Source organism: Aegilops tauschii, chromosome 7, assembly GCF_002575655.3.
Source record: "Aegilops tauschii subsp. strangulata cultivar AL8/78 chromosome 7, Aet v6.0, whole genome shotgun sequence".
NCBI lineage: Eukaryota > Viridiplantae > Streptophyta > Magnoliopsida > Poales > Poaceae > Aegilops > Aegilops tauschii.
The window spans coordinates 571,497,355-571,505,424 of record NC_053041.3 but is presented as its reverse complement, the minus strand read 5'-3'; the positions used below and the strand labels follow the sequence as shown (position 1 = coordinate 571,505,424).

The 8,070-nt window shown below is 44.2% G+C and overlaps 1 long non-coding RNA gene across 1 annotated transcript; it reads left to right on the top strand.

Moving 5' to 3' along the window:
* Window positions 1-403: 403 nt before the first annotated feature.
* LOC109766857 (uncharacterized) lies at window positions 404-2,660 on the top strand. Its single transcript, XR_002233736.4, has 3 exons — window positions 404-1,107; window positions 1,399-1,498; window positions 2,226-2,660. It is a non-coding gene; the product is annotated as an uncharacterized lncRNA (long non-coding RNA).
* Window positions 2,661-8,070: the final 5,410 nt, after the last annotated feature.

Genomic DNA, 8,070 nt, shown 5'->3' with positions numbered 1-8,070 from the left:
GTGAAGATGATGTCCATGGGCTTTCCCAGATTAGAATTTTGGTGTTTGTATATTTGAGTAGGCACAGGTACTGTGAAGATTTGAATTTTTGCCAGACACCATGGCATGTTAGGATGGTCGATGTACATTTCATTGGGTCTTATGATCCATTATCATCGATTACACTTGCATGATTACCAGTGCAGAGACGCAGGAATTAGTCACTAGTGACATACCTTTCTGTAGACAATATTTGCATGGCTGCCTATGGTTACTGTAAATTTATTTGTTCCTTTTGGATTGTTCTGTTCCTCATATGTCGACACTTCAAGCTAGTACGACTTTTCCTTTATTTTTTCCTTGAGGAATCATGGTCTCTTGATGAAAAAATGATTCGATGGTAGTTAAATTCATGGAAATTGGGAGATGCATTGCAAGTTTCGAAAAATAAGCTTTGACCAACAATCAATTTTCCTTTAGATGCATAATCTTAAACTTCAGTTTGTGACTGTATCCTGACATACTAAACTGGTAAAATCAAGCTGATTGTTAACTTGCTACATAAAGGTCTAGCTGTAAGTGGAGTGTCCACTCCTTGAATAAGCTGCTCCTAGTTTAGAAACATAGAGCACCATCCATCGAGGCTTAGTTTTGAAAGAGTATAGTAAACTTTCTGGTTTTCTGAACTATGCCAGCACCTACAGTAACGTTATTATTTTTGTTGTTTTTTGTTCTGAACTTCCTGGTCTTGTTTTTCTAGGCTTGTTGGCTGCTTCTCCTTGATAGTGCCGCAGTTACATCCTGCATGTTGCTTGCTTCACTTGTTACATCACAACGCATGAAATCTTCATTTTCTGTTTATGTAATCTGACATGAACTGCTTGTTAGCAGTGTCGCATGTTTAACATTGTTTTACACAATCTAGGTCTTTTGGCAATTCATTCAGTTCACTCCCTGTCATCTTGTCCAGCTTCAGTTACTAAAATCATGCCACCAGTTCTGGAGACTAAGAGGGCAAGCAGGGCATATCTTGCGGAACGGAAAATATAGGGTGAGGCATATTTGAAAGAAAGGGGAGGAAGGAAAGGAGATGAAGAGGAGGCCGCTCTTCCTATGTCGAAAGCAATGGTAATATATCGTGTGAACATACATCTTCAATAATATGTACTTAATTGTGAGTAAGTGGCTTTAATTCTGCATTGCTCGTATCATGCGTATGTCACTGTGCACTATAAGTATAACAAATAACTAACTAAATATTTATTCATAGTTTCTGTTCCTCCACTCTTTTACTCTCGTACTAAGTAATCTAGATTATGATTTTTCTGTTTGCTACATTCCTATTTGAACTACTGTTGACATTGCATAAGTGAATGTTGACTCGCTGCCTTGTTTTACCTAACGTGTTTGACCCAGCAGGCACCTGAAGGTCTGGGAGCTCTTCTTCATCAGTAGAAATCCGAGTTCTAGAAGTAAGAATTGAATAGAAGGATAGAGAGGCAAAAGATGCAAATGCTAGGTACTTGCCTTGTTTCTCTTTGTGTTTTTGTTGTTCTGTTTGCCTCCTTTTGTGTGCACAGTGCACTCATGATAGTGAAAAAAACAAATGTGTGTGAATAAGACTTCATCTTCAGTTCTTCTATTGAAAGTTGCACTAAGGAGTGCTTTGTTGTTCATGTATGGGTTGATCCAAATCCAATCGTCCAAACTAACATAAAAAATGTTGTAATGACAAATATGGTTTGTTGCTGCTGCAACACGAAGGCATGGGAATAACATTTTAGCTTTTTTAATCCAGATATCAATATGTGTTTTTAGCAGAATGATGTAGGCTGGTAGAGTTTGAACTAAAAAAATTGTTGTGCTAGCATAGTTGCTTCATGTAACTTGGGTTGCTGAAATCTAGCACTTGGTTATACTCCCTTCGTTTCTATATATAAGTCTTTATAGAAATTTTAATACGAACTACATATATGTGTATATAAACATATTTTAGGGTGTAGATTCACTCATTTTGCTCTGTATGTAGTCCGTATTGGAGTCTCTAAAAAGACTTATATTTAGTAGAGGGAGTACATGTTGTTGAACCGTTATGAGTTATTCTTGCTTGCCTCACATTTAATAATGAACTCATATTCATAATTTGACCGCTTGTAAGCTTCTTACTCGTACTCTTAGACCTTGTTATCTTGTATGTTTTTATATCATTAAGATGAAACACACTGTTGTGTTTCGTCAATTTATAGGCACAAGGACGAGTTACCCGTGAGACTTGAAGCACAAGACATAGCATTTGAAGAGATGTAGAGGAAAGCATCAAGAAGAATTGGAAGTTGTGAAGAAGAGCCAACAAGAGAAGAATGAAGCTTGGGAAAAGAAGCAACATGAGACGGATAACCTGATTGGTATTCTCTCAAGTGCTCAAGCAACTCAGCAAGCAAGTCAGCCCAAACTTGATGGTGCATGAAGGCCATCCTTTTGTGATAGAAAGATAGTTGCTGAATCATACATTGCAATAATTAGGACAACACATGTGATCTTTCAGTTATGAAAATATTACTTTTTATCTTGTCTATTGTCGTGTCAAACTTGAGTCAGTGTTATTTTTATTATCACTTCTACTTGGTGGATGATTTGGCTGAGACGATTGAATGTATAATATGATTTGTCTTTCATTTCAATTATAATGTGACTTCACTCTTATCTTATTTGCAATATAGTAGATTTGATAATTTGTTGTAAATTATTTGAAATAAAAGAAATATATTTTGATGATGTCATTTTCATCAATAATGAAAGTAGCGACGCTAGTAGTGGTATAATATGCTTGGTGTTGACGTGGCATGAAGTCAGTGACGTTGCTCCGTCATTGAATATAGTACAATATGGCATATTTGCTCCTAACATGTGACATTAATTGACTGTCACGGAAATAGCAAGTTGTTGACGTTCTAGAAAACGTCACTGAAGGTCCCAATTCCAGTGACAATTTTTTGCGCGTGACGTCACTAGGAGTAATCTGTGACGGGGATTCCGTGAAGATGCTTGTGACGCCCATAAAATGTCACTCAATGGTAATTTGTGACGTTATTAGCTATTCGATGACATATTTTGGCACGTCACAGTAGGCCTGATCTCTTGTAGTGTAGCGAGGTGGCACTAAACATGACGCACCGCACCCGCGCCAGCGCACCACCTTTACTGCCGGGTGGTGGCTCAAACCGGTATTAAAGGGAGGGTCTTTAGTACCGGTTGGAGCCACCACTCGGTACTAAAGGTGGGCGCTTCCCGCCGCTTGGCCTGGCCAAAATTGACCTTTAGTACCGGTTGGTCGCTCCAACCGGTACTAAAGGCCCATCCTATATAAGAAAACACTTCAAAAAATTCAGTTTCTCATCTGCTTCTTCTCCTCTGCCCCGTCGCCCGCCGCCCCCCGTCGCCACCCCTCGTCGACGCCCACGTCGCCGACCCGTCCCTGTCGTCGCCGCCCCGGCCGTCCCCATCGCCGCCCCGTCCCCGTCCCCGTCGTCGCCGCGCCCCGCCCGTCATCCCGTCGTCCCCGCCCGGCCCGTCCCCGTCCCCGTCGTCACCGCCCCGTCCCCATCCCCGTCGTCGCCGCCCATCGCCGTCCCCGTCGCTGCCCCCCGTCGCCTCGCCTCGCCGGTGAGCTCCTGCCCCGGCCGCCATGTCCACACACACACATTGTTTTTTAGTTTTTTAGTTATAGAAATTTTTCTGTTTTTTAGTTATAGAAATATTAGAAATGTTATAGAAATGTTGGTTATATAGAAATGTTATAAATTTTTCTGTTTTTAAGTTATAGAAATACTTATAGAAATGTTAGCAATTTTTCTGTTTTTTAGTTATAGAAATATTAGAAATGTTATAGAAATGTTAGTTATATATATAGAAATGTTAGAAATTTTAGAATTAGTTTTAGTTAGATGAATTAGATTAATGTCAAATTGTTAGAATTTGCATATAGAATTTTAGTTATCACAATCCAATCATTTAAAAAATGTTACTTTTTGCGGGCATATAGTATTTGTTCTCGACGATGCCCGGCCCGCATCCTCGCCGTCGACCCGTTCGCGACGACGTCCGGCTGACCCATGTCCGGGATTGGGCTCCGTCGGGCTGGCACTAGGAGTGCTACCTGGAGGGGCGCACCGCTTGGTGAGGAACCCGGCCTCGGGTCCCGTCGTCGACCCTGATCTCCTTTGGTGGCATTCGCGTGGGCCACATTCGGTGCAGAGGGAGCCGGCCCCGCTGGAGGTGGTGAGTCGTCATGTCAGGGAGGAGGACGAGCACGTCCATCGCTACATGGCTGCTATGGACGTCAGGTTCTCCAATACCTGGTAGGTTCTTTGGGCAGATGACCGGAGATATGATCCTGTGATGGTTCCTTGTCTTTGGGTGTCCACCGCCCGCGCCCCAGGAACCGCGAGTGGCCTAGATTCTTCTATAGTATTCGATCTTTATTAGCTACCTAGCCAGTGATGTATTCGATATTATATATTATTCGAGACGATGTATTCGAGATTATATATTATTCGAGACGATGCATATTATGTACTATATGATTCAGTTTTTCCTTATTGATTGCATCCATGCATTGTAATTTGAATACTAAATTGTTTTATATTTCTTCTGTATTACTTAAATAAAAGCTATGGCGGACAATACCGGCAGAGAGGGAGAAGAGGCCCTGTTCGAGATCATACGCAGTCCTAGCAGGCCAGATGATCTGAACAATACCGGGGAGGGTGATGATATGATATTCGATCTCGACGACCGAGCTGATGAATTCATGAACTATGATTATGATTATGATGACGCAGACAATGATTATGATGACGAATACAATGTTGATCTTGAAATAACAAAGACTACCGGTGAGGTATATTTATATAAGCAGGCATCTAGTGATCATCACATGTTTTTTTATTTGAAGATATATTAACGAATAGATTTTTCTTCTTTCAGCCTTCCGGATCGAGCAAATCTGCTTCTACAGACAGCAGGACAAAGCGCGGCCCGGGCAAAAAGTTGAAGGAGGGTGTAAAGTACAACATCGATTCCATCAAAGCTAGTGGCGAACCCCTCACGCCTAAGAACATTGCGAACAAGTTCGTTCGTCAGTGCGGAGTTCTTGTGAAGGACCAACTCCCGATCTCCATTCAAGAATGGAAAGAGCCAAAAACTAAACGCCCAGATGTTACTTGGGTCGACGACAGAGCAAAACAAAAGCTTTGGGAATCTCTGATGGAACATTTCACCCTACCAGATTATTTCACTGATGCAGATGTGCAGAAAGTCAAGGACGCTGCTCTTAAGAATATGGCAATTGCATTCAACACCCACAAGAAAACTGTATGGGCCAACTACCTCGCTGCAGAAAGGAAGACTCCAGAATTCAAGGGAACACTGGAGAAGCAAAGAGAATACTGGCCCGCTTTCGTGAAATTCAAGGAATCAGAATTATCTAAGGAACAGTCGAGAAAAAACAAGGCCAATGCCGCAAAAAAGACGCAGTTCCATAGGCTGGGTCCAGGTGGCTACGCGGTGGCAACGCCTAAGTAGGATAAGTCTGAGCAAGAGATGGAGGATGCAGGGGTCACTCCGGTTACTAGGAGCCGGCCCCCCAGGTGCAGAACTTGGTTCTATGCGTATGGGGGGGCGTTGCACCCGAAGACAGGCCTAGTTTCGAAGAAGTCAAGTCTAAAGGGAGTAGAAAAAAAGTTACTTGATGCAATAGAAGATGCTCGAAAGGGGGTGTTCACGCCCAACAGAGAGAACGACGAGCTTACGCGCACCCTGGGAAATCCTGAACACCCAGGAAGAACACGAGGCAAGGGTGTTATTCCCTGGTATGAGGGCTTTTCGGAATGGAACGACGACTACAGGACCCGTGCAAGAAAGAAGATGGAGGAGGAGAAGAAGAGGAAGCTGGAGGAGGAGCAGAGGAAGCAGGACACGGAACGCCTTCAAGGCCTAGAAGCAAGGCACGCGGACTTGACACTCAAATTCCAGCAGCAGCAGCAGCAGCAGATCGACTCACTTAGCCAGGAAAGGGGGTCTCAGCAGCGGCAGCAGCAAGCGGATGATCATCTAGCATTGGATAGCACCGTCCCATCCATGCCGAGAAGCAGCGTTGGTTCCGCCCCGGGCGACGCACTGCTGGATACATACCCTGTGGATGACATCATAGAGAACACTAACTGTGAGCTACACTTCAAAATGAAGAACATATCCATGAAGGTGGCGGACGCCGTTGCTTTTACAATTACCCCCGAAGCAACCTTCCATTGCGCCCCGATTCCAGCGGGCTATGCTCGTGTCTTGGTTGATGAGGTGGTGGACCCATATTCGGGGCTAGATCTTGACATTCCTGGAGGTGACGACGAGCACACACTGGGAGAGGCCGTACATCATATCATCCTATGGAGAAAGGATTGCATCATCTTTCGAAGTCCACTGACACCGCGTCTGCCGACTCCTCCTCGAAGTCCGCCACCGTTTCAGCGGACTCCCGCTCCTCCAAGTCGACGAACGCGTGAGCAGACTCCTGCTTCAAGTCCGGCACAGCGTCAGGCCACTCCTCCTGTTTCAAGTCTGACACCTGTCAGGCCACACCTCCTGCTTCAAGTCCGGCATAGCGTCAGGCCACACCTCCTGCTTCAAGTCCGACACCGTGTCGGGCCACACATCCTGCTTCAAGTCCGGCACAGCGTCAGGCCACTCCTCCTGCTCCAACTAAGCCACGTCAGTCGTCTCCGCCGCCTAAGCAATCGCAGCAGCTATGGTGCGTAGCGGTACGAGTCGAGGTAGTACAGAAAGTACAGGCGGAGACAAGTGATATAAATATGGTCCAAGCAGCCTCGCTCCTCTTCCTCAGAGGCCTTACGACATAACCGAGGAGCAAAATGATGCAATAGTGCGGGCCGAAGTGGACGCTCATTTTCGATCGAAACCGGCAACGCCGCCGAGGGAGAAAGTGCCTGAGGAAAAGATTGACCACTTCATTCGTATGGCTAGACCACCAGCTCCCAAGCCTGTTGACTCAGACTATGAGCGCCAAATCAGGAAGGCACATCGAGCACGACTACAAAAAGAAGCGAGCTCGAGCTCGAGCCAACAAGCAGCTGTCAAAAAAATGCGGGAAAACCGTTCCACAGCTGGGAGAACAGGCGGCGCAATCGACCCCCCCCCCCCCCCCCGCTTGTTGTGCCAACAACACATGAGAGTACGCGCGCCCAATATTATTGTGGGCAAACCGTTTACGTTCCTGAGTTGGGCGATGTGGTAATAACCGAGGAGCATATAATGCAGGCTGAAATGCTCAACATCACTGTTGGACAACTCCTCGATATCGAGCCCATGTCTCCGCTTAGAGAGGAGGAAATAAAACGGAAATATTTCTGGGCCAACCTTTGGTCGAGCCCGAGGAGGTCAAGAACCTCCCAACGAGAATGCATGAATTGCATGATTGGTGCATGAAAATTACCAAGATTTCCAATCGAGAGTCCCTCATGGTGCAAGTCGAGGAAGATCATTACTTCAATAAGAAAGCTCTGTCCATTGAGTATTCAGAACTATTTCAGTTATTCAATCAAGATGCACTCGACAAATCTATTGTCAATTGCTATTGTCTGTAAGTGATTTCTTTCTGTAATTTAAGTCTCAAGCTAGCTCTATTGCTCATTGATTGATCATTAATTACCTGTAATTATATATCCTCACTCTAAATTCTTTTATGTGGTATTATGCAGGATGAAGATGTATGAAATGAAAAAAGCTGGACGCTATCGCATTGGGTTCATTGACCCAAATACCGTTAATGAATACACATGGAAATTGGAATGGTGTAGACAAGATGTAGAGAAAAACATGGTAGAGTTCTTGAAGCGCCTCAATAGCAATGAAGATATACTACTTCCTTACAAATTCGAGTGAGTCACACTGTCTTGTACTACAAATATTGTTTTTGCTTACTAGCTAGATGTTAATAAGTGTATAGGTTTTAGGGTTATAGTTGATTAGTGTTATGCACATGCCCGCTTAATTTATACATGCAAACGTATGCGCATG